At 41.2% G+C, this 27,992-nt stretch overlaps 1 protein-coding gene across 1 annotated transcript in view; it reads left to right on the forward strand.

Moving 5' to 3' along the window:
- Positions 1-2,512: 2,512 nt before the first annotated feature.
- LOC124136765 (P2Y purinoceptor 1-like) overlaps positions 2,513-27,992 on the forward strand; it is a 91,036-nt gene continuing 65,556 nt past the window's right edge. Inside the window, exon 1 of the mRNA XM_046502784.2 lies at positions 2,513-2,976. The gene's annotated coding sequence lies outside the window, so the exon portion shown is untranslated. The remainder of the gene's footprint in view (positions 2,977-27,992) is intronic.

Genomic DNA, 27,992 nt, shown 5'->3' on the forward strand with positions numbered 1-27,992 from the left:
ATAACATTCCCTTATACTCTCCCTCAGTACGTTATAACAACCCTCTCATCCACACTCATACTATTCAATAACAACCCCTTTCTACGCTCCCTTACTTCTATAACAACCCCCTCATCCACGCTCTCACTACTCGATAACAACCCCCTCATCGACACACTTACTATCCGATAACAACCCCCTCATCAACACTCTCATTATCAACACTTTCAATGAGTGAAATCAAACCTCTCATCAATTCATTAACGTTACTATTACAACCCTCATATCGCAGCTCCCACCCAACGATAACACACACACCCTAACTACAACGGTCTTACATCCGTCACATACGCTCGCTCACTACGCTATGCCGACCCTCTCATCCACGAAACCATACAAACTACCTTCTCACTACAGCCCTTCTCAACTGTGGTGTTCGTGGACGACAACGACCCTATCGTTCGTGCTCTCACTTGGCTATAACGAACTTCTAACATCCATGCTCTCACTAAATGATAACAACCCAATGATCCATGCTCTCTGAACAACAGCAACCCTATCATCTATGCTCTCTCTAAATGATAACAACCCTATCAGCCATGCTCTCTTTAAACAACAACAACCCTATCATACATGCTCTCTTTAAACAACAACAACCCTATCATCCATGCTCTCTCTGAACAACAGCAACCATATCATCCATGCTCTCTCTGAACAACAACAACCCTATCATCCATGCTCTCTTTAAACAAAAACAACCCTATCATCCATGCTCTCTCTGAACAACAGCAACCAAATCATCCATGCTCTCTCTGAACAACAACAACCCTATCAGCCATGCTCTCTTTAAACAACAACAACCCTATCAGCCATGCTCTCTCTGAACAACAACAACCCTATCAGCCATGCTCTCTCTGAACAACAACAACCCTATCATCCATGCTCTCTCTGAACAACAGCAACCAAATCACCCATGCTCTCTCTGAACAACAACAACCCTATCAGCCATGCTCTCTTTAAACAACAACAACCCTATCAGCCATGCTCTCTCTGAACAACAGCAACCATATCATCCATGCTCTCTTTAAACAACAACAACCCTATCATCCATGCTCTCTTTAAACAACAACAACCCTATCACCCATGCTCTCTCTGAACAACAGCAACCATATCATCCATGCTCTCTCTGAACAACAGCAACCAAATCATCCATGCTCTCTCTGAACAACAACAACCCTATCAGCCATGCTCTCTCTGAACAACAGCAACCCTATCAGCCATGCTCTCTCTGAACAACAGCAACCCTATCATCCATGCTCTCTCTGAACAACAGCAACCAAATCATCCATGCTCTCTCTGAACAACAACAACCCTATCAGCCATGCTCTCTTTAAACAACAACAACCCTATCAGCCATGCTCTCTCTGAACAACAGCAACCCTATCATCCATGCTCTCTTTAAACAACAACAACCCTATCAGCCATGCTGTCTTTAAACAACAACAACCCTATCACCCATGCTCTCGCTAAACAACAGCAACCCTATCACCCATGCTCTCTCTAAATAACAGCAACCCTATGATATATGCTCTCACTAAACAACATTATGTTTCAGGTTTGTCAATACCATACCCGTGCTCGTGGGTTTAGCCGAAGTGGTAAACGTCTGAGACCTGCAAGACTTTGGGCTTTCCTCCCACATTAAACTGACACGCCGTGATATAACTGGAATACTTTAAAAAAACATCGTTAAACCCAGCTTACTCACTCACTCTAAACAACAGCAACCTTATCATCCATGCCCTCACTAAACGATAACAAACCTATCATCCATCCTATCTCTAAACAACAGCAACCCTATCATCAATGCTCTCAAAAAACGTTTTGTTTGTTTGTTTGTTTGTTTGTTTGATGTTTAACGCCGCACTCAACTATATGACACATATATGACGGCGGTCTGTCAATAATCAAGTCTGGACCAGGCAATCCAGTAATTGTCATGAGCATCGATCCACGCAAGTGGGATACGATGACATGTATCAACCAAGTCAGCGAGCCTGACCACCAGATCACGTTAGTCGCCTCTTACGGCAAGCATAGTAACAACCCTATCATCCATGCTCACTCACACTTAGCAATTACAAACCTCTCATCCATAATATCACGAAATGATAACAAACCTATCATCGATGTTCTCACTACGCGAAAGTTACACTCCTATCCACGCTCTCACCAAGTGATAACACCCCTAATGTTAACGCATGACCCTCCCATCCACGCTACCACCCAACGGCTACAACTCTCTCTCCCACGCCCCCACCCAATTTACCCATCACACTAAAATATAATTCCTCAGCCACTGCATGGTCCAGCGACAGAGCCCCTTAACAACTGCCCAGACTGCTACAGCATCTTGTTGGAACCCTTTCCCTGTCCGTATCTCCTGATTCCTTGGTTTCAACTTGAATCAGCGCCAATTAAACTATTCCGCAATGGCCTCTGACAGTAGCCTCCAAGGTGTATTAGCAACAACGGAGCATTCTGCAATTACTTTAGTCCTTTTCTGGGGCTTACCATGCCATACGTATGATAACTAAATAGGTTTAGGTTTCGTTATTGAAATAATAGCCAACGTGTCAATCAGCGCATAGGCGCTCCTGCCAATCGCTTGTTCGGCCTTGAGTGGGCGGGCTAATACCGATACTTCCACACCAATATCCGAACTGAAAGTAGCAAGTCTTAGCGACTACGGTAGAGGTTCTCGCGGTTAGATTTTCCCTCAACGACGATAGCGTCGGGAGGGACAGTGTGAGAGCATGTGATTTTCCCAGTCACTCAACATTGATTCGATCCTTCTACAAGTTGATTGGATAGCGCCATCCGAGGTCGTGTATTAGGAGAGAGGAGCAATCACCATGTACCTGACCTGGCGAAAGGTGGCGCACCAGTTTACCTGTGCAGCTGAACACTTGTTTATCACCTGTATCTAGACGACAGGTAAGAAATCATTATTCTTGCTTTTTCGACGCTAAGAGTAATATTGGTGCAAGCAGCGAAAGGTAAGTGTGAAATGATTCACTATTTATTCAACAAAAATCTTGTGTTAACGTTATCTACGCACTCAGGAGTTTATTATGAAATAAAACTAAAGTACGACTATGTCGGATTCATCAAAATGTCACTCAGAATCGCCGATTTCATTCATAAAGGATGCATGTGACATAAAAACGACAAAGCACAATCAACCAGACTGATGCAAAAAAGAAAAGAAATTAGTGACAATTAAAACTACTGTATATAAGTTCTAACAAATGATAAATGATGAAATACTTACACAACAAAATAACTCCTCACACACAGTTCTTTCTCCAGAATGACATGCCAATGACAATTTAGATTTGATTCATAACACTATTACGCTTTCATTTTGCGTCAACCATCAAAAATGGTAGCGTCGTGCTGATGTCACTGAGACACCCAATACAATCGGATTGGGAACATTTGCAGGGAGGTTGAACTGTTTCTCACGTTTTCAAATCATGCACGTAAACTGAAATATGGTAAAATAGTATACAAACCATTTGTTTTCATGTTGAAATCTATCCTGATTTGTGCACTGTTTGGTACATATATGGTACAACATAATGCAATGTAAACTATTGTTATCACGTGGTTCTGAAGATGTGGTCAGTGGACATAGAGAGTTTATCGAAATGATTACTCACATACTTGGTACTTTAACCGTCATTACTTTTCCACCCTAAATACAACATCTGGCACATTCATATATATTACCGCATTTGTAACGGAATCACAATGTTACTGACGTTAAATACTACTACCACTACAACTACTACTACTACTACTACTACTACTACTACAACCACTACTACTACTAAATTCAATGAGAGTAGCCAACACATTGTCAGGGGATGGGCAGCTTTGGCACAAACACAGTATCTTCAGCGAGCCTTTTATTACCGTCTGCGCCATGCTTGTGGTTTTGACACAGAGGTGCATCCATAGTACGACATAGAATATGAAGAGGGCGTCTTGGAAACTGATTAATATTAATTAGAAAGACGGTCATTACTGATGAGTGAGTGGGTTGGGTTAACGCCGCTTTTAACAGTATTACAGTTATATTGCGGCATGTCAGCCTAATGTGGGAGGAAAGCCCGAAGTGATGCAGGTCCCAGACGTTTACCACTTCGGTAAAACCCACGAACACGGGTAGGGTGCTGGCAGACCTAGAAACATCATTACTGACGTGAAGCCTTATGTACTTGTGTCAATATATCAAATGAAAGCGACAAAACGCTCTCCCTATGACCAAGAAATCTCTGCCAAAACTAAAGACGATCGTACAATGCCGGCCACATCATGAGCATGCGTCCAATAATCACCATCAAAAAGTGGTGATACCAGGTGTTCGCAAACAGGCGTGCGTTCGAAAACCGTGAGGGGGGAATTGGTGTCCCAGTCATCTATGGTTTCGCAATTCGCTGTGCAATGGTGATTTGCGTCCCAAGGGCGTGCCGGAAACCTATGATCGTAGATCCATCCTGATTGTATTTCAATGTTGCTCGGTAATAAACTGTGCTGGTGTGTTTCACCAAGGTGTTAAACGTCTGAGGCCAACACCACTTCGGGCTTTCCTCCCCCATAAAGCTGATTAACTGAAATACTGTTCACAGCGGCGTTAATCCAAACCAAGTTTCCCACCCACTCCCTTCAGACACTTTACAGAAGACTCCTGAATGACTAATAACAGTTTCACTGAAGTAGAATCAAAACAATTCTGGTTTAGTTAGGAAATTGTCAAGAAGCCATCACCGCAAGATATATGGCTCGTCGCCTTCGTCATACAATTGTACTTTGCGAAAATAACATTTGCAACAGCAGATTGAAGAAATAACAAATGAAGTTTCCCAAGAAAATAACAGGTCTTCCGTCATACTTTAGCATATCGCTAGGGGATATTCACCTTCGTTTATTGAATTCGAGACTCCAAATGCCGTTAAAAAGCCATAATTAGCCATTACATCCAGTTTATGACACACACGGGATCACTTTTGTTTGGATAGGAACGTGCGTAAATAGGATCCCCCTTATTTACATATCGACGATCGTACTGTATAAAGTGAAGGGCCAATACAGGCCTATATATCTCTCTGGCATATCTGATATTATTTTTGATGACGGGTCTCACTGACGTGCCCTTTGACATTGCCACCAACGACTGCTACGTTGATGTAGTCAGAGATGGCTTCTGGAAAGACATAGTAATCACACTTAGATGTGGAATAGTGATGGAAATACATCATATATTCTTTATTTTATGGACCGCCTCCGTGGTCTTGTGGTTGAGCGTCCGCCCGGAGAGCGGAAGGTCCAGGGTTCGATCCCGGGCCGCGTCATACAAAAAGACGTTAAAAGATTGTACTTGTTGTTACCCTGTCTGGCGCTCGGCATTAAGGGGCTAAAACAAGGACTGGTCGGCTCGGAGTCAGTATACTGTGTCTGAGTGGGGTATTCATGTTAAACTGCGGCATGGTATCTCAGTGAGCTAGCACTATAAATCGGCATCAGTCCGGACTAGTACAAGCAGCCACACACACACATACACGTGCATGCACATCGCTATATAAGTGCAATAATCTTGGACGCGACGTTAAACCCAATTTCACCTCACCTCACCTTTATTGTATGGAGTAATGTCTGACTTAAGGTAGGACGACTGAGAAAGTATAACATGGAACATGTTGCAATGAGGTGAACTAATATTAACTTTAGCTGGATTCTGCTGACCTCCATCCCTCCATGACCTTGGATATGCATTTGAGATGTATAGTGATCGTGTTATGTGTAGTAACTTGAGAGTCTGTATGTAAGTTTCAGGATTTGCCTGACTGTTTTGTTTAAGATCAATTTGTAGCGTACGTTTAGATCTTTCATTTGAAAAGCATACATTTTGATGTCAAGGATCTCGGACTAATTCCGGTGTTCTCTGTTGATTATGAGGTGTCTCGATATCTGTATCGACATGAATGTCACAATCAAAAGTGAAGACATGGTTTAAGGATGAAAGCGGTAATTTAGGGGGCACTGCTCTGGCAGCATTAAAAATTACGTTTTGTCAGGAATAGCCTTTCGTATTAGTAGCACTCGCCGTTCGTGAAGGTAAATCACTATGGCTCTAAGAAAATATTTTCTACTACATGTTTAAAAAATATCGAGTCAGGAGGTTAGATTACATACATAGCCATATTGAGAATGATATTTCTTCACGACACTGATCCCTTCTGAGCGTCAATGTCGTTTACCATACTGTATTTTTGTAGACACATATTCATATATCACATTATTCAGATCATTCTCCTGTCAAGCACCTATGCTGTGGAATACACTCCCAGAAGCCCTAAAAACTGCAGAGACCCTATCTGTCTTTAAGGCAAAACTAAAAACATTTCACTTTGACAAGTATTACCCTTGTACTATGTTAGCGCCACGAGCACACGAGCTGGTATGGAGTTTGGCGCCATATAAATGGACTCATTATTGACTCACAATTATTCCCAAGGTGGAATTTTCATTATTTTGTATTTCATAAGTAGATATACTATTATTATGCCTACAAGTACATAATATCGTTATCTCAGGTAGGGTGTAACGTTTCAACAATCTTAACATCTCATTTCATATCATCAATGATGACTGCGATAACCGCACAGTATACGTAATGATGGTCGTATAGATCTATTCGAGTGGGGGTTATATTACTTCAACATTGTAAATACAAACTGTCAACGCCAGGAATATTCTGTCTCGAGTACCTGCCGAAACAGATTCCATTAGCAATAAACGGCGAAATAGTGATGACAATTATATGAACGCATCACTGGAAAACAGTGACGACACCAGGTGTTCGCGAAAAGGGTAAAAACCTCACACACTGTTTCATGGCAAAAAAAGTGCTTGTCTGTTGCTAAACCTAGCCTAACACCTGTCACACGACGGTGGCCGGCAAGCAATCAAATCTGGACGAGACAATCCAGTGATCAGGAACATGCGCGAAGATCCACGTCGTTGGGGTACGGCGCTTCACCATCAACCAATTATTCACCCAGCATGACCACCGGTCGATCAGAGTAAGTGCCAGTGTGTACGAAGGAGTGAAAACTGCACGTTAGGTCATAGTATGGGAAAGCATTGAGCATCATGTTGGCAGTTTACCTATAATTATTACATATTAGTACATTCCTCAGAATGTCTACCGTAAAATTTCAGGAATGACTTGACCAGGCCTTTGATGGTAAAACTTTGATTGAAAAGCTCAGCTGTCAGGAAAATGTGTCTTTACTGAAATATGAATAATATGCACATGTTCTTAAGCACCTACGCAAATGAGTAATGTATACACCATCAGCTGGGGATGATGGTATATTGCTCTACGTGAAGGGCTGGCACCATAAATATGGCATGAAATCTTGGTAGAAAGAGCATACTCGACTGTACCTCAGACAACATAACCTGGCGCGGATAGTATATTGCTCGACGTGAAGGGAAAATTCACGATGGGAAAATCCCAATCCTCAGGCTTGACATACGGCTTGGTACACTACCATCTCAATCATCTCGCTTGACATACGGCTTGGTACACTACCATCGCAATCATCAGGCTTGACAAACAGCTTGGTACACTACCATCGCAATCATCAGGCTTGACATACAGCTTGGTACACTACCATCGCAATCATCAGGCTTGACAAACAGCTTTGTACACTACCATCTCAATCATCAGGCTTGACAAACAGCTTGGTACACTACCATCCCAACCATCAGGCTTGACATACGGCTTGGTACGCTACAATCCCAATCATCAGGCTTGACATACGGCTTGGTACGCTACCCAACAATCATCACGCTTGATATACGGCTTGATATACTACTTTCTCAATCATACGGCTTCACAAAAAGCTTGGTAGGCTACCATCGCAATCATCAGGCTTGACAAACAGCTTGGTACGCTACCATCTCAATCATCAGGCTTGACAAACAGCTTGGTACACACCATCCCAATCATCAGGCTTGACAAACAGCTTGGTACACACCATCTCAATCATCAGGCTTGACAAACAGCTTGGTACACACCATGCCAATCATCAGGCTTGACAAACAGCTTGGAACGCTACCATCTCAATCATCAGGCTTGACAAACAGCTTTGTACACACCATGCCAATGATCAGGCTTGACAAACAGCTTGGTATGCTACCATCCCAATCATCAGGCTTGACATACGGCTTGGTACGCTACAATCCCAATCATCAGGCTTGACATACGGCTTGGTACGCTACCCAACAATCATCACGCTTAATATACGGCTTGATATACTACTTTCTCAATCATCAGGCTTCACAAATAGCTTGGTACGCTACCATCTCAATCATCAGGCTTGACAAACAGCTTTGTACACACCATGCCAATCATCAGGCTTGACAAACAGCTTGGTATGCTACCATCCCAATCATCAGGCTTGACATACGGCTTGGTACGCTACAATCCCAATCATCAGGCTTGACATACGGCTTGGTATGCTACCCAACAATCATCACGCTTGATATACGGCTTGATATACTACTTTCTCAATCATCAGACTTGACAAATAGCTTGGTACGCTACCATCTCAATCATCAGGCTTGATATTCAGCTTTGTACGCTACCATCTCAATCATCAGGCTTAACATACAGCTTGGTACACTACCATCTCAATCATCAGGCTTAACATACAGCTTGGTACACTACCATCTCAATCATCAGGCTTGACAAAAGGCTTGGTACATTACCATCCGGTCTCTTTTAGAAAACAATCCATCCGAATACTTACTTCTATCACTTATATACATCCATAAGCTAGGTTGCTAGGCCATAAATCGCAATAAAAAATGAAGAGCGAGGTGTGGTTTATTTCACGATAAAACATTGTTCTATCATGACGTCATTTCTGGAGATTCGAGCATGCACTCGCAACTTGATGACGTCGTTATCCTTGAGAGTGTAGTCTAGTGAGTTGTTTCCCCCATAGATGTGGCTGTGCAACGCAGATGAACGCGATGGCCAAACCATCGTATCCGAAAGCGGGAGAGATATGACAATCGGTATTGGGAGAAAAGATACAGGTAATCCACGTGAAGATTGTGAGAATGTGCGGGCAGTACCATCCTGTGCATACAATTTACTTGTCCGACATTGCCGAGGTCAGATTCGGTCTATTCTGTCGTCTTTCCTCAAAGCGATCTTATTGCAACGGCTCTCGTAAGTATTTTCTTTTTTTTGCTTAACGCCTCATGCATTATTAGAGCCATATGACGCCGGTCTGTAAAGTATCGTGTCAGGACCAGACAGTCCGGTGATTGCCATCATGAACATCGATCTACGGAATTGATATACGATGACAGGCATTAACCAAGACAGCTAGCCTGACCTCCCATTCCCGTTCATCGCCTCTTACAACCAGCATGGGTTTCGGAAGACCAATTCTAACCCGGATCTTCACGGGTCGGATGTGTCATTGTCTGGCAGATACCGCGCTGCGAACACTGAGTTGAATGGGTCCAATTAGTGACAATATCCTTTTTGCATCGACAATGCACCAATATTCCTAGTCCGTCATACAGACCCTGAAAAAATATATCCAATACAGCCCATGCAAGTCAATAATGTTTGGAAAGTCTAGATTACTGCAGTATCAGGAAATGAAGCATCTGAAAAGGAAGAAAGTCTATGGGCTACTTCTATTATATTTCATAACTAATCTTTAGCAACTATTTCTTCTGTAAAATATGTTCATTTCAGAGACTAGATGTTAGTTTACAATATCCTATGCCTTATTTTCCTAAATGGTTCACTTGAGTTGTGTTTTTGTAACACAGTCTATTCCTAACAATAGAAATGGTTGAAAGCTGTTAATATGTGAACGTCCATGTGCTGTGAGGTTTGTGACGGCAAATATATAAAATAATATGAAAAATATCTCGAATTGTAAACACAGGTCATGAATCATATATACAGGAAAGCATTACATTACAGTATCCGTGTCGCTGACAGAATAGATTTTCGATCAGGAGCGTATCGTAACGATAAATATCAATAGAAAACGTAATAGATCGTAATTGAAAACCAACTGCATGAAAGTTAATAGGCTATCATTAATCATGTACCTATTCGCAAGCTTCAAGACTTTCGATTATGGTTTTCATCGCTTCCCCTTCCATTGTCACTAATTATCTGTTATTTCTGCGCGTCTGCAGAGCGTCAAACCCGAAAACCGGTCTTTAACCTCTCCTTTCTACTTTTTTAGAATGTATCTATAAATACACACACTATTACTCCTTCTGCCCACATATGGAGATTGAGATATATCTGTGCTTTATTAAATATTGCACGTGCTGATCGTGCAGGGTTTCACCAGTCTACACGTTGGTTTATAGACCCAGAGTTGGCGCCGTGATTTTCTTACTTCAACGAGTGTGGACACCGATAGGCAATGGATGATTTCTCCTCGTTTCCCAAAACATGCAGTTGGGCGTAAAAAGGAGTGAGTGATCATCTGGCGATGGCGCCCGCGCTATATAATGAAATTAGATGGTACAACTGTTACTTGATGTTATTGTCGAGGTGACCTTCTGGCTGCACTGTCACACTGAAAGCGGTGATAAGTTGGTCTTTCATTGTACACTTAATCCGTGCCCCATTATATGCTATTTTGAAAAAACGGAAATGTCGAGGGGTGTTTACAAAGAAAGATGAAAGGAGCCTATTTTCAGGTATCCAATTTAGAGTATTTACCGGCAACATGTCAGCACTTAAGTCATGTTTTCTGTGTAAATTATTCCTCTCAGAGGTGATAGGTGTTTTGTGATATATACTGAGGGGCGAAAGAATGTATACTGGCATTGTGGTTCATATAATTAAAAAAAATTAAGAACTGTTGTTAAATTCGATTAAGCCTATTGAACCATCACTCGAGCTCATTCCTGCAACATTCCTGTAATCTTTGGCTGGGTAAAAATATATTGGTCCCATGAGGATTGGGTTGGAGCTGAATTTGCAAACAGCATGACCCCTACCATGATTGAAATTGTGTAAGAAGCATATATATTTTGTATTCCAAATATATCAAAAATATCCATCAGCAGTTGTGTATTATGCGATTGTTTTTAGTTTGAAAATTTTCAAATCCATTATAGTTTCTTGAGTTTAGCTATGGGCATACTTTTCAACATTGGTGTTGGTTGTCACCCCAGGTGGGTATTTCAGGTGTAGAACACATGGGACCGCGTGAAACGTGTCCACCCGGAACACCGAGGACTTGCCCCACATTTTGTACATCCTGCCACCCACTGCATCACCAAACTGATCACAGTCGGCATCCCCGACAACGGTAACCGGACAAACGCTTCCTGTCATAAAGCTTAATTAATACGTGATACTGTCACGCCTGGTGTGAACATCGTGTTTTGTAAATGCAGTATTGGGGAAATGAATCAGATGATGATTTTAATGCATCTTTGAACAGTTGTATACAGTGGATGTGAAAGGACATGTCACAATGATGCAGCTCTTAGCCTGAGAACCAACTTGACTGTGCTGTTAGACCTGTACAATCAGAACCAAATCCCAAAGGCGTTACTTCCGGGTTTACTTGAGGATGTACTTGGAACCATACATTAGACATTGTCTTTCTGAATTAGGTTTTGGCGATGTATGGCTACTCCAAATGTATGGCAACCAAAATGTATTTTTAAATGTACAGCAGAGTGAGGTGAAATCCAGTTTAACGTCGCGTCCAAGATTATTGCACTTATATAGCGACGTGCATGCACGTGTGTGTGTGGCTGCTTGTACTAGTCCGGACTAATGTCGATATATAGTGCTAGCCCACTGAGATACCATGCCGCAGTTTAACATGAATACCCCACTCAGACACAGTATACTGAGTCCGAGCCGACCAGTCCTTAATGCCGAGCGCGAGACAGGGTAACAACAAGTACCATCTTTTAACGTCTGTTGGTATGACGCGGCCGGGGATCGAACCCCCGGACCTTCCGCTCTCCGGGCAGACGCTCTACCTCTAGACCACGGAGGCGGTCAAATTTACAGCAGAAACTCTTAAAGTTAATTATCGTAGTTTGGAATAATGACATTCGGTGAAGTCGAAAACTGTCCTATTATGCCCAATTCAAAGTAACTATGAAATGTGAAAATTGTTTGACATTTATGCCTTCATGTAAACTACAATGAGTATAGTCTTGCCTTCTATTGAACTGTCATAATGAAGAAACCGAATGTGGCCAACATCACAATGTACGAAGATCTTTAAGAAAATTATACTTTGTAATTCAAACTACTTTGAAACCGAGTTCTGTATGAGTGGTTGTCCAGCACATGTTAATGTGAGGCATACAAAATATGTCTGTACTCAATCTGTGGTACCCAAAGGCATGCGGTCTGAAGAAACTGGACATACCATTGATACCACAGTTTTACAATCTTACTACTACTACTACTACTACTACTACTACTACTACTACTACTACAATCTGTGTTGTGAACTCAAGCTCAACTTACGAAGCACTGCTACCAGCTGGGAGACTCTCACCCGTTCAGTGTAGCTCTGTTTCGGATACAACCCTTGATGTAAAATTACTCTTAATGTATTATTTGTACATTAAGGCTTACGTGTTAACTCTTAATGTAAACCGTTTTACATTAAGAGTAGAGAACGCAACCCTCAATGTGAAAAAATATTTTTTTACATTAAAGGTTAACATCATACATATATCGCCCCTACTGCAAAATATTCTTATAACTAAAGTGTGATTGGACATAAAGAGTACGTTTTCCTATTTTCTCATTTTTCATAGTTTTTTTGTGCACGGTTTCTTAAAATTATTTGTAAAAGAATTTATTCTTCCACATTGTGCATTTTCTCATAAATGGAAATGGTGTAAGTGCACGGCACTATTCTTATTCCGGCTACCTCTCAACAGCGACCACCTGGTAGTTATCACAGGTTGTATAAGCACAACACTAGTTTGCAAACTGACACGTTCTTATTAAGTCGGCAGTCGGGTAGCCTAGTGGTTAAAGCGTTCGCTCGTCACGCCGAAGACCCGGGTTCGATTCCCGACATGGGTACAATGTGTGAAGCCCATTTCTGGTGTCCCCCGCCGTGATATGCCTGGAATATTGCTAAAAGCGGCGTAAAACCATACTCACTCACTCACTCACTCACTTATTAAGTCACCAGCTTAATCACGTCCCTTCACTCTGTTACCAGTTCTTAAGACAATTGTGAGTGGGGAAATGTGAAATAAGGCTTCCAGATAATGTCATGAGCATCATTGTGCTCACATGTTATAGTTCCCACTGGGTATTAGTAGTTTATTGGTTTTTGTAAGCCGATGAGAAGACATTTTGGTAAATAATTATACTTGTTTGCTGTTTCGTGTAACTTCTAAATAGCATGTGAGTCGCAAATGTGAGCCATCACTCTTAAGAAATAACTATAACATGCTATAATAAATAACATGCTAAACACTACAAATTTAAAATAGCTTTATGTTTTATGTCGTGTGTGTTATATACACAAACAAATCAGAGACCTGTTAGTACAGTAGTATGATGTATGTGGTGGTCGTTGTATGATGTATGTGTTGTCCGTTGTGAACGGGGGTGGGGGCTGTAGTCGTCTAAGGCGTGGTAAACGTCTGAGAAGTGGTAAACGTCTGAGACCTGTTAAAAGTGGCGTTAAACCCAACTAGCTCACTCACTCACTCGTTGTGAACGTATCGGCATAATTCCTTTTTGTAAAGTTGAAACATTCACTTATTGTTTAGTACCATTTATCATGTAATTTTATCGGCTCGAAGTCAGTATATTGTGCCTAGGTGATGAATTCATGTTAAACTGCGGCATGGTATCTCAGTGTGCTAGCACTATAAATCGGCATCAGTCCGGACTAGTACAAGCAGCCTCGAGCTCGCTATATAAGTGCAATAATCTTGGACGCGACGGTAAACCACATTGCACCTCACCTCATTTGTAGGTTCAAATACATGTGTCAAAAAAGCCATGTGTCACACGTTGTCCAACCGCATTATTAAACGTTCATCGAGATTAGGCAGCCTGTATATTCCTATATATAAATACAAAGCAACTGGGAGTATCCCGGTCATTTCCCTCCATTCTTTCCCTCGTAGACATGGGCGGCCATGTAGCTGCATTATCGTAATCCGTTATATCACTCAACATTGGACCATGTTTGTAAACAGTAAACTAAGATCAGGGCAGACAAAGGTTGTATTTCCTTAATCAAGCACAGGCTCCGCTGTTCACAGCTGGTGACTTGCTTATCTCAGTTGGAATAATGCGGTGGTTAGAAAGATCAAAGAAACAGCGCTTGTTCGGCAGGTTTCGTTAAATCTTGTTGTTACTTCTCCTCGCGAGATTGTCATGACCGATAAATACCACCAGTATAAATATATAGGAAGGTATTCAATAATGAGATAATATCCGACTTTCATTAATCGACCCTAACGTAAGATTATGACAATGTTTTGTCTGTATTATATCACAGCGATGCAGACATTTGAAAGATTACATCTTTTGTCGTTCTCATGGATTTGTATAAATTCAGTTGGCTTTCTTTGGGAAGAAATATGACCTTCTGCTGTGTATGTGTAATCAATATTAGGTAATGCTCTAGTCCAAGCCGAATTAGAGTAGCGTACACTCTTTATCCATTACTGATGTTCCTATCCTGAACCACAAACCGCCTAAGTTTTGTATGACGCTGAGGGACGGGGTATAATCACAGCAAATAAAGGCATCAAAACCCTTTCCATAGTGTATGAATTATATATCTACAAGAAACGGAGAAGTGACAAGTATAACTCAGAAATATATTTAGAATAAGTATTAAGTAAATATGTCGCGTTTCCGACACTTTTCTCTGTGAATAATAGACAGTTAGTATATCTACATAGCGAACACATCCCCTACAGATAAAGATTAATCATTTGTCGTGTGCTTGGTTTTGTATTCCTGCAATTCCCTTTCTTCAGACAAACATTTACGTGCTACTCTATACGCATAGTTTGTATTTTGAATTTCCATTACTGTATCTAATCACAGCAATAATTTAACCACAAAACGCGTACAGTTCGGGATGACTAGTAACATTAATTGAATAATATGTCCGAGGAAACGTAAAGTGACACGTATAACCGAGAAATATATTTACTTATGGCATAGAAGAATACTGTGACTATGTGGCCATGTTTCGGTCCAGACACATTTACACATTTTGACTTACCTAGCAGTCCTGATTAAAAATTAACGTAAACTATAATGTGTCAACAAAATCAGTAAACGCGCTATGGTTTGATTGTAATTTCTCTCTGCTCCATCACTGGATTGTCTGATTTGTCTTCAGGCCAACGTCGCATGGCAGGAGTACTGTTGTGTTGCGTCAGGCAACAAGCAAAAAGTGACATATCCAAATTGAATGAGTGGCTGGTGCTGCCGACAGGACTTGCTCATCCCTTCATATAATTCCTATAATTTCCATTGTTATTTTGTCTTTCTTCTTTGCGCCCAATGGAATCTGTATCGGCAGATAGTCGTGACCGATGGTTCTCTCGCGTTGACGTTATATATTCTATTAATAATATTTTAATTTTTTATGGTCAACGGTTTGGTAGAACTAGCAGTAATGAAAGAGGCTATAGCAACTATAGAACCTCACAAGTTTGTTGGCCTCCACGGCATCAGAGAAAATTACAAGCTCAATAAAGGTAGAATGAAACCTATAGGGGTGGTATAGTATTTAATTGAATATGAGGATAGACGTTTACATCCATTTTTATTCACCCAACTTAAAAACCTTTAGTATTATTGTATCATTCACGGCAAAGTATTCAACCCAGGCAGATTATGTATGACTATGAATTTCCTACGTAAACACTAAGACTGAAACATTTGTCTTCTGGTCATAACCCTGACTTTACTTTAGGACCGATAAGCGAATATTCTGGGTATGTGGGCGTCGGGGTTTGGGTGAGCAATGCTGAATTAAACCACAAAAATATTAATAAGAATTAGGAGTGTATTCCAGTGTACAATGGTATCTTGCCCTATACCAAACAAACAGTATGGCTTAGTATGACACAAATACCGACATGACTTGCAAAACTCCAACCCACATAGCCCTGACGTGTCAGTTTGTATATTGCAAGAGAAACATCCACTGATATAAAAAAGTATAGGGAATCCGACCACATATTCCCAGATGTGCTTCATTATGGCATTCAAAACAAAAATGAGATAAATACTATATCTAGTGATGAAGATATGTTTATTCTTATGGAAACGATGACCGTTTTTACACACCTCTGTAATGTCATAAGGGTAACGAAATTTTTCAGGGCATTATCATTTGCAGAAGCCTGAGGTCTTCCATCAACTGCCCGACGAAGGAGAGCAGTTGAAAAGAGCAAGCACTTTTGCAAATGATAATGCCCTGAAAAATAGCGTAACCGTTGTTATAGCAAAAAAAGGATAGAATTTGTTATCAAACAAAAATAAACAACAATATCGGTTTTGAAACATTTACTGCAATCAACACACAACGAATGCCACTGACCCATGTTTACAAATATGGAAACGTCATAGAACAAACTAGATGACGTCACTCTTGAACATTAGATTTGATGCAGGTATTTGATGTGATGCAGGTATTAGACGTGATGCAGGTATTAGACGTGATGCAGGTATTAGACGTGATGCAGATATTAGACGTGATGGAGGTATTAGACGTGATGCAGGTATTAGACGTGATGCAGGTATTAGACGTGATGCAGTTATTAGACGTGATGCAGATATTAGACGTGATGGAGGTATTAGACGTGATGCAGGTATTAGACGTGATGCAGTTATTAGACGTGATGCAGGTATCAGACGTGATGCAGGTTTTAGACGTGATGCAGGTATTAGACGTGTTGCGGGTATTCGTCATTATGCAGGTATTAGGTGTGATACATGTATCTGTCGTGATGCGTGATGCTCGTGTTAGATGTGATGCAGGTAATACAAGTTATGCAGATATCAGACTGCGTTCCAAGGTGTTATCATCACAATATATCATTGTTATTATTGCACATTATAGCTAAAATGGATAGAATTATCAATAAACCGCCCGCATGTTATCAGAAATCAGCGGGCCACTGTAACTTGATAATGCCCTCATATTGCTTGACGACGGGCCATTATCACGCCCGCTGTTAGGTAATGTCATAGGATAGGGATAGGTGACGTCACGTTCAATAGTGACGTCATCTGGTTTGTTCTATGACGTTTCCATATTTGTAAAAGTCGGTCAGTGACATTCGTGTTGATTGCAGTAAATGTTTCAAAACCGATATTATTGTTTCGTCGTCAAACAATATGAGGGCATTATCAACTTACAGTGGCCCGCTCATTTCTGATGACATGCGGGCGGTGATAATTCCATCTATTTTAGCTACACATATCTATAGTCACTTGACTTCTTATATATTTGCGTAAAATGGGCCACTTTTGCGGCCAAATGATACGTCCCTCAAACTTTGGTCATACGAATCTCGGATTGCACATGCATAAATTTGGGAAATACCTTCCCGATCAGTACAACCAGCCAAGCACTGATGATAATCTTGAACGCGACGTAAAACTCTACTTCACCTCGCCTTATCTTGAACACTGCACTGCAACCAACTTCACAACTCGACATGATTCGATCTGGTACCGTACTACAACATTACATCGTGCACGTAGATAACGGTAAACACAGCCTTACGTTCGATTTTAGTGAACTTGACCGAGAACTGCCAGATCCCTTATATCACTGACGAAAGTCCATGACAGGACATTGTGCACGTATACATCGGGTATCACATCCTTCGTGACTGGAAGCATATATCTATTTATGGTAAAATGGCTTCATTTGAAGTTGTGGTTTACAGCCTTTTCCAACAGTTATACACGGAAATTGAAACAAATGAAATACAACAGTCAGCCTGTTCATCAAAGGCATGTCACCTAAACTCTGTCATATACTGTGGTCCGTTTAACAAGTGTTTGCCAGCCGCGTTAATTAAATAACACTCGAATGAACAGTCTTTCGGGCGAATGGTGAAGGTGAAATTATTTTCAAACATTCTCTGCTCCATCGAATCAAAGAGGCCCAACGTAATGTCAAGCAGTAGATCGACTAGAATGTTTCGACCTTCGATAATGCTTGGTAATATATAGGATCTAAACAAAACAATCATGTTCTCAATGCTTGTATCACGTCACTGATTACTTGAATTAATATCAGAAGGAACATTATCTGTGATCGATAAATCCCTACTCTTGCAAGTGTCACTCCAGGAAATAAAAACACATTGCTGCACTTGACAAAACTCATTATTCGCAGTTTACGCAACACAAGTCACCAGATGAATGATATTACGAACGGGTGCTTAGTAGCCTCAGGGTGGATAATATATAACATTATACTATGCATTCCTTCTAATAGCCTTTTCATATGCACTTACGGCATGAATGCGTGTGTCTGATCGCAGACACACAGTACGTGTTGCCAGTACGAGCGTTATCATAATGAATGATACTAATGGAGCATGCCCCTTTGCTCAGGGAGAGAAATTGTATCAGTAGGTTTGATATAATTCCACACCGTTATTGAGGAACGCATGGCTGATCTCACGAGTGTTTGTTCTGCACAGCCGGTATCGATCCCAGTGCTGCCAAAGCTTATTCCTCGTTTAGTAATTCGACATTTCAACTTCCAAATTGTTTCAGATACTCTCAACGATACAGGTCCCAAGACAATGCACCATCACCACCAAATAACGTAACCAAACCACTAAAAGTCTAGTTTCTGAGAAAGGCGTTAGAGATTATTCCGATTGTCACGAATGTTAAAAGAGTGGACTAAGTAACTTGGGAATGGAAAAGCAAGCTAAAAGCAGGAAATATTCCTCCGCACACATGCTTCCACTCTTCCCTTGTTCTCAGGTTTCTTTTTTCAGCTCACGACACAGCTCTTTGACTACCAGCATGACAAAATCATATCAGCCTGATGTTATGAAACAAAGTGCTACTGGTGTCATTGCTTTGTTCTTTTGTTGTTTAACGCCGCACTCAGCAATATTCCAGCTATATGACGGCGGTCTTAAATAATCCTGTCAGGACAAGACAATCAAGTGATTGACATCATGAGCATCGATCCAGGCAATTGGGATACGATGACATGCATCAACCAAGTCACCGAGCCTGACCACCCGATCCATCTAGGTGACTCTTACGACAAGTATAGTCGTCTTTTACGAAAAGCATGGGTTGCTGAAGACCTATTCTACGCTGGATCTTCTCGGGTCGAGCATTATAAGGGCGGTTGGGTAGCCGAATGGAAAAATCGTTCGCTCGTCACGCCAAAGACCCGGGTTCGATTCTCTACATGGGTGCAATGTGTGAAGCCCATTTCTGATGTCACCCACCGTAATGTTGCTTGGTTATTGCTAAAAGCGGCATAAAACTATACTCACTCACGGAGCTCTATAATAATATCGTCTGTTAGCTCTTTTTGAATTATCACTGATACCTATTTTCTGGTTCATTGCAATAACATAACCTTTGCCAGATCGTAAAACAGCCTTTCGATGTTGTAAGTTTTACATGAGCTAGATCTTGAGTCAAATGCTTGGGTTAGGCAAGGACGTATTCTGTCACCGCTACTTTTTACATTATACAGAGATGAAATTGTAAACGATTTTGTAAGCAGTGGATCTAGTGCAGATCATATTGATGAAGTCGTAAGTGCATTATCCATAGTTTTATTTGCCTGTGGGTCGCCCTTTTTGCAGTTATTTGTTTACAGCAAAAACATGATATCCTGGCAAAAGATACAACACAAATTACAATAAATATAGATAAGACTAAAGTGGTAGTATTCAAGAAAGGAGGTAAAGTTACAGAATGTGAAAAATGGTTTATTCGATCCGAAAAAAATTAGAAACCTTTTGAACGCTTTCATGCAGAAACACATTCCCCAGAGCATGCGATGTGCTTTGTAGAATGCTCTATATCCTATTAAGATTTATTTGCCGATTTAAAACGACACCACCTGATACCTTATTTAAGATACTTGATGGTACAATCCAACGAATTGTGCTTTATAACGCAGAAATATGTGGAACATTTACCGATACAACATAGAAAAAGTACATTCAAAATTCGGTAAAGTTGTCTAAGGTGTAGGCCTAGGCTACCTTTCTTCAAACAAGGGTATTCTCACAGAATGTGGCAGATAACCATTACGAATAAATTATGAAACAAGATTTATTTCATATTAGGTAAGATAACTAAAACAACCAGAATCACAGTCACTATTCGACACACTGCTACAACATGTTCATGTGTTAAGACGATCATGGAGATGTAAGTTGGATAATCTTCAGTTAGAGACTTTAGATTCCGATTGTCCTACTCTAGAATTTCGCAAGATGCTGGAAACCGAGAACTCTTTTTGTCTCTTTTTAAACAACGTTGCAAAGACATTTAGTATCAAGAATGGTCGTCTGATATAGCAAAACTCTAACGTTTTACTCACATACACGACATCTGAATCTACAGTTGCACCCGAGTTCTGTCTACAAGCCCTATCATCTCCGCCACTACGAAGATCCTTAAAAAAGTTATCGGTATCTTTAATTTACATATTCAACTGCTTAGAAGATCAAACGTTAATGATATTAGTATAGCTATGTGCCAGTAGTGTTTGAACATGCAGGATGATCAATTCCATATTTATTTGTGCATGTCCTTTGTATGCAGAAGAAGGAAAAAAATATATAGTCCTAATTTCTATACCAGTGATCCAAACCACCACAAATGTGTACATCTTCTCAAATCTCAAAATACAAACATAATTTTACGACTCGCTAATTTTCAAATAAAATGTCAAAAGGTAAATGTAAACTGTCTACAACTGTTGAGAATTGCATATAACTCATCTTAACAGACGCCCTGTACAAAACTTGTTGAAACTTTAGTATATACAGGCAGTCGTCATATAGCTAGAATATTGCTGATTCCGGCGTTCAGAAACAACAGTCACAGACACAGACACAGGCACACACAGACACACACAGACACACACAGACACACACACACACACACACACACACAGACACACACACACACACACACACACACACACACACACACACACACACACACTAACACACTCACACTAACACACTAACACACGCGTACACACAAACTATCTGCTATGTGATATCTGCTTTTGAACTATCACTTACTACGAAAGAGAATCCGTCGAAATATAACAAAAAATATTCTATAAAGTTCAATCCATTTAAAAGACAGCACATACACAATACTGCATGGAGAATATCCCCGTTACATCCCCGACCATAACATGATCTCCTGGAGAGCTTTTGTGCCATATAATATGATCTGCAGAAGAGCTATTGTGCCATATAATATGATCCGCAGAATATCGTCTGTGCTGTTTAATCTGATGTGAAGAATATCGTCTGTGCTGTTTAATATGATGTGCAGAATATCGTCTATGCTGTTTAATATGATGTGCAGAATACCTTCTGTGCTGTTTAATATGATCTGCAGAATATCTTCTGTGCCATATAACATGATCTGCAGAATACCGTCTGTGCCATATAACATGATCTGCAGAATACCTTCTGTGCTGTATAATATGATCTGCAGAATACCGTCTGTGCCATATAACTTGATCTGCAGAATACCGTCTGTGCTGTATAATATGATCTGCAGAATACCTTCTGTGCCATGTAATATGATCTGCAGAATACCTTCTGTGCTGTAAAATATGATCTACAGAATACCGTCTTTGCTGTATAATATGATCTACAGAATACCGTCTGTGCTGTAAATATGATCTGCAGAATACCTTCTGTGCTGTATAATATGATCTGCAAAATACCTTCTGTGCTGTATAATATGATCTGCAGAATACCGTCTGTGCTGTATAATATGATCTGTCGAATACCTTCTGTGTAGTATATTATGATCTACAGATCCTCGTCTACCTTTGTAAACTTGTGTGGTGACATCGTGTTGTAAACAATACGTTGAAGGTCATTTGAACTTAATGGTGACCAGTGTCATGGGAAACATCCTTTCGTTGCCTCGGGTCCTGTTTCAGAATTGGCCACCAGCACACACTATCAGTATTGACATGTCTTGTGGTCAGGCGCGGTGACGGATCTATTGATCACGTGCCATTGTACCCCGCAGCATGATAGTGGCTCATTATATCGATCACTGGATTGTCTGGTCTGGACTCGATTATTCACAGACCGCCGCCATATAGCTGGAATACTGAGCTGCCGAATCGCGAGTGAAGCGTTGAACAACAACAAAACAAACACACGCTATCAAGGCCTAAGCTGAAATACGATTTTCGCGATTCCAGTCTGACACCGTTGAGATGTTTGGTAACACATTTCCTTTCAAATAGACTTCTGGCCTATTCACAGTTGTTATCTTGCCCAGTAAATACAACTTTGACTAAGGTAATATGTTCACTGCCAACGTGTGATAAGGATTTGACCTCCTCGTCTTGACGTAAACATCGAGTTGTAATGCTCCCAGGTTTACACTAACGTCAATATTATGATAGTCGTAGTGATAACATTTTGAACGAGATCCAAATTCATGGAGGTAATTTCCTCCACGTATACAAATAACACACAAGTTAACACATATCACAGCTTGCAGGGGCCGTGTGGAGGTATGGAATTATGACTTATGAAATAGAAACGTGTCTTAAATTATCCTGCAATATGTCGGCATACGACCCTTCATGTGTGTATGGATACAGATGTGACTGAAACCGCCTCACCCCCTGATGGACGTTTACTCTTAACCTTCCGCCCATTAACCTAACACCGGAACACTATCTCTTGTGTGTGCAGGCTCTGATTGACTTTTATTGTTTTTGTCAATAAACAGTCTACATTTTTTTCTACCGATGCACATCTACTGTTTACTGATTTGGAATAAAAGGACCCGCCTTCCTCTTTACATCAGATGTAGACGCTGTGATGCGTCACACCTGAACGTCTCCCGTTCACATTTACATTGAGGGATGATCAGATTGGGTCCAGCTCAACAGTAAATGGGTTCGTATAAGCTTAGAGTAGACTCCGGCTGAAGCGAATTATTGGCTATTACACAACTCATAGATAAGTCATTTACCTGGAGAAAATAGATAAAACGAATACTAAGCAGAAGTTTTAATTTCAGAAATGGACACAAAATTTACATGTGGTGTAATTTAAATATATGTATTTTCAGGTGAACAATTGTCTTGCCATTGCATGTGTTTGTGACGGTGCACTCGGTGGGGCACGATACGCTCATTTTTTCGCGAACGCCTGGTATCATCAATATTTGACGGTGAACCATAAACACATGCTTTTGATAAAGACAGAATGACTCAATGACACAATGGATTTATTGTGATTATGGGCATGTTTTGGAAAAATACATATATGACATTAGTGTACATACTTATAAGATGTTCGTTGAACGTTCCTAGAGACCTACCAGAACGTACTAAACAGCCGTAACCAGATTGTAAAACCAAGTGGTTAATGCTGCTTTAAACTCCCTTTCATCTGCTATTAAAGTTTCACATCGGTGATAAATTAGAAATTAAGTTTAGCTTCAAAGTCTAAATCTTTTGAGACATGTTTTAGAATGACTGGCCCTTTCCGAACCGGAATTGCTCTGGCAATATTTTCGCACAGCCGTAGACACAAATGAAACAGTGGCACAAGGGACGACTAATGCAATAGATTCAAATATGCGCCTTGAAATGGAATGAAAAGGCGATTGCTTGCGTTGGAAAGTCGTCAACTTGATAGCAAAACAAATACATCCACAAATAATATCCTCACACAATGTACAGCCTATAATTGGAAAATAAGTTATCATTAGATGAATTTGGAAGAGACATTAAGATGGCCATGGATTGAGGCATTGTTGAACAAAGTATCTGAAAAGGTCATTCAACAAGTGCGAGAAAATTGCTTTCAGTTTTTCAAAGTGCAGTGTGAATGGCAAATTATTTTAGAACTGAAACTAAAACGCAATAACAGTGGCAAGTAGGTATGATTTCCGCATGTACTTGTCAGTCATTCATTTTCAACTAGACGTAATGCGGTAGCTTTAGTACTGTAACAACAGCCGGGCCAATCATACACGAACAGATAAACGTTTCTCTACGCGGCATGTTAATCTCCGAATACTAAGGTCACGACCTTCCTGCCAATAACAACCCTCGCGCCGCGGCTTCCAGCAGACACATGGGGGGTGTTAGCAACTAAAACACAACACTTCCTCAACGACCCATGTCGACGAGTGGAAGAAATTAACAGACAATTTCATAATTTAAACACTCCCCCGAATTAGATTTGTTTAAGTATTAACACATGTTTCCGACAACGAGGTGTGAAAGGTCAAAAGCATCCTTTAGATAATTCTCATCCTGCTGAGAACCCAAATGTGCAATTTAATTTTGATTTCGTAACAAGTGCTTTCGTAACGGAAAACATGCTTGGCAAGATACCACAGTCCATGTAACAGCGGGTTGTTTAGTTAACTGATGTTTTATATTGTAGTTCACTGATATTTCACGATTGACATTTGTTAATGTGTTGTACGTCCTGTAGCATGTTAATGTTGATATTTCACGGCATTTTACCGTAGAAACGACATTCACAAATCTAGCGCAACAGTTTACCTGAAGAAAAATACATTCAATAACACTGCTTAACGTCAACTGGGTATAACCAGACCAAATGTCACAACATCGAGGGCAGGGAAAATAGTGATAGCTATTGTATCGCTGAGTAAGCAGATTTTGATTGTTTTAATCTGAGATAAGACGTCCGTCCGTAAGGTTAGTTGTAATGATTGGGAAACATTATCTTATGAATACCTAATATTGTCAAGATGTAAGCGAAATAAACTTGAGGAAAGTCATTGTCTATATTTGACACGTAAATGTTGCGCTGATGTTATGGAGAAAAAGTCTTTGGGTGTATGTTTATATGGGACTGTGTGACACCGTTACTGATCTGCACCATGCCATGTCATATACCAGCCATGTATCAATCAGCCATTCAATTTAATCTGCATGTTATGTGTATTTGACAACGCTTCAATTGGTTTACTCGTGATTTCAATCATTGGTCCGTTTTACGACATTAAAACCCACACACTATCTGCGGGTGGCATATGTACAAATGCGCATGGCTACATCCCGAGATAACTTGTTGAGTCGAACGTAACCCATTAAGTTACTTCGCACCATTAAATATACTCACATGTTCGTCAACACACTAAAATAATGGTTTTCAATTATCCACATGGGAAGAATGATTGAACAACACATACTTTCGAACACAGATAACATGAGTGAGTGAGTTTAATTCAACGCCACTTTGAGCAGTAGGGCAGTATATCACTGAGAGTCAGCTTTATGAAGGAGGGAAGCCCGAAGTGATGCAGGTCTCAGACGTTTACCACTTCGGTGAAACCCGCGAGCACGGGTATGGTGCAGACAAACCTAGAAACATAATCCAGGCGAACCGGGATTCGAACCCACAATCATAGGTGTCTGGCGTGCCCAAGTAAGACAACACTACAACAAATCACAATAAGAAAATGACAGATTTTTCAGAGTCACGTGTCCAAACACCTTGTCATGGTAACCCTTGAAGTCCCTGAAATTGCACGGGACCAACAGACTGGCAACATCAAGGAGAGACGGGAAGTTAATCATATCTGTCCTCGTTCACCATCACAATCTTTTTACGACTGCAACTTTGACAGTCCGCAGCATCCGTGGCTTACGTCCGATTACTGTGGTATGACTGTGATGAATCGATTACGAGTGCATTACGTCCGACCACGACGGCCAGCTGTACGTCAACGAACTGAACGCTTGGCATGGTCAAGACAACATCTGATGTTCAGGTGACAGGACTGAGGGTTAGTCCTCTCCACTGATGAGTCCAGTGTCATCCTGACAGCCTTGATGGCGTCGTTTCATCAACGTGGTGGGGGCGTAATGGCGCTGGAATCAGTGAAAATCACTGTGACCTCTAATGGTCATCGATGGCAATTTGACAGATGTAGGGCAGTGTGATGAAGTTATCCGTTCTCACGTCCTCGCGTTCCCTCATACTCATGTACGTATCACCCCTTTTCGGCAGGGCAATGCACGATCCCACGTTGCACATGTGAGCACACAGAACATGTCCACACTCCCTCTGCGTACTGTTTCGCAAGATCTGACGCTCATCGAACATATGTCAGAAGAAATGAAATATCTGTTATACTGACTTCAAAACCAGCGGGTGACATTAGTCCATGTGCTACTGGCCTGTTCAGATCAAGATAACATCACAAGCCTTTCTCAATCATCTTGTGTCGTCCGTGCGGCGCCCTTGTCAACCTTGTGTCAGTGCTAATGGCGGTCTTAACCAATAATTGACAATTGACCCCAAGCCACTTTCAGCCCGAGCTGACGTTCACAGAGCACATGTGTTGACATCTTAGATGACTTCATGTTTCATTGACAACAATACCTTGTTCTGTTGCAAAACAGTTCGTTGATGTTATTTATTATTTGACAGGAAAGTCAGGGTTGGCAACTTGTGCCACTTGTATATTACAGTGTCAGTTCCGTGTGTATCTGGGGGCACGGGTGGCCGAGTCGTCTAAGGCGCCACGATTCTCTGTGCCGAGTTGCGTCCCTTGAGCACGCCCAAAACCTATGATTGTGGGTTCGAATCCCGGTTCGCCTTGATTATGTTTCTAGGTTTGTCAGCACCATACCCGTGTTCGTGGGTTTCACCGAAGTGGTAAACGTCTGAGACCTGCATCACTTCGGGCTTTCCCCCTGACGCGCCGCGATATAACTGGAATACTGTTAAAAGCGGCGTTAAACCCAACACTCTCACTCCATGTGTATCTGTAATTAGTACTAATAGTACTAATGTAGGATGATCAACTAGTCCGCTTGTATGAGTACTTGCCAGTCAGACCCGTGAAGATTCCGGGGTACAATAGGTCTTCAGCAACCCATGCTTGCCGTAAAAGGCGACTATGCTTGTCGTAAAAGGCGACTAACGGGATCGGGTTGTCAGGCTCGCTGTCATCGATCCCAATTGCGTGGCTCGATGCTAATGATATCAATCACTGGATTGTCTGGTCCAGACTCGATTATTTACAGACCGCCGTCATATAGCTTGAATATTGCTGAGTGCGGCGTTAAACAACCAACCAACCAACTTGCTAGTCAAGAGGTTCCATCAGTGGTATATTCTTGTGTCTTGGTTTTTAGTCGTCAGCAAGGGGCATGCGTGTCCCAGTCGTGACAGGCCCCGTAATTCACTGTGTATCGTTAATCGATTTGTCCCCTGGGCACGCCAGAAGCCTGTGAGTCTGGGTTCGAATCCAGTGTGAGCCCCGATTTTGTTTCTAGGTTTGTCAGCACCATACCCGTACTCGTGGGTGTTACCAAAGTGGTAAACGTCTGCGACCTGCAAATGTTCTGACCGTCCTTCCACGTAGATGGGTACAATGTGTGAAGCCCATTTCTGGTGTCCCCCGCCGTGATATCGCTGGAATATTGCTAAAAGCGGCGTAAAACCATACTCACTCACTCACTCACTCCACGTAGAGCTGACACAGAGTTATATAACTGGACTAGTGTTAAAAAAGCGGCGTTTAACCCAACTCACTCCCTAACTCGGTCGGTCATGAAGAGTCTGTACTGTAACTCACATCAGAGTTAAATGAAACACGCTGAGTTGTCAAGGCGCTAATG

The sequence above is a fragment of the Haliotis rufescens genome, unplaced genomic scaffold (genome assembly GCF_023055435.1).
Source record: "Haliotis rufescens isolate VD_foot unplaced genomic scaffold, xgHalRufe1.0.p SCAF_31, whole genome shotgun sequence".
NCBI lineage: Eukaryota > Metazoa > Mollusca > Gastropoda > Lepetellida > Haliotidae > Haliotis > Haliotis rufescens.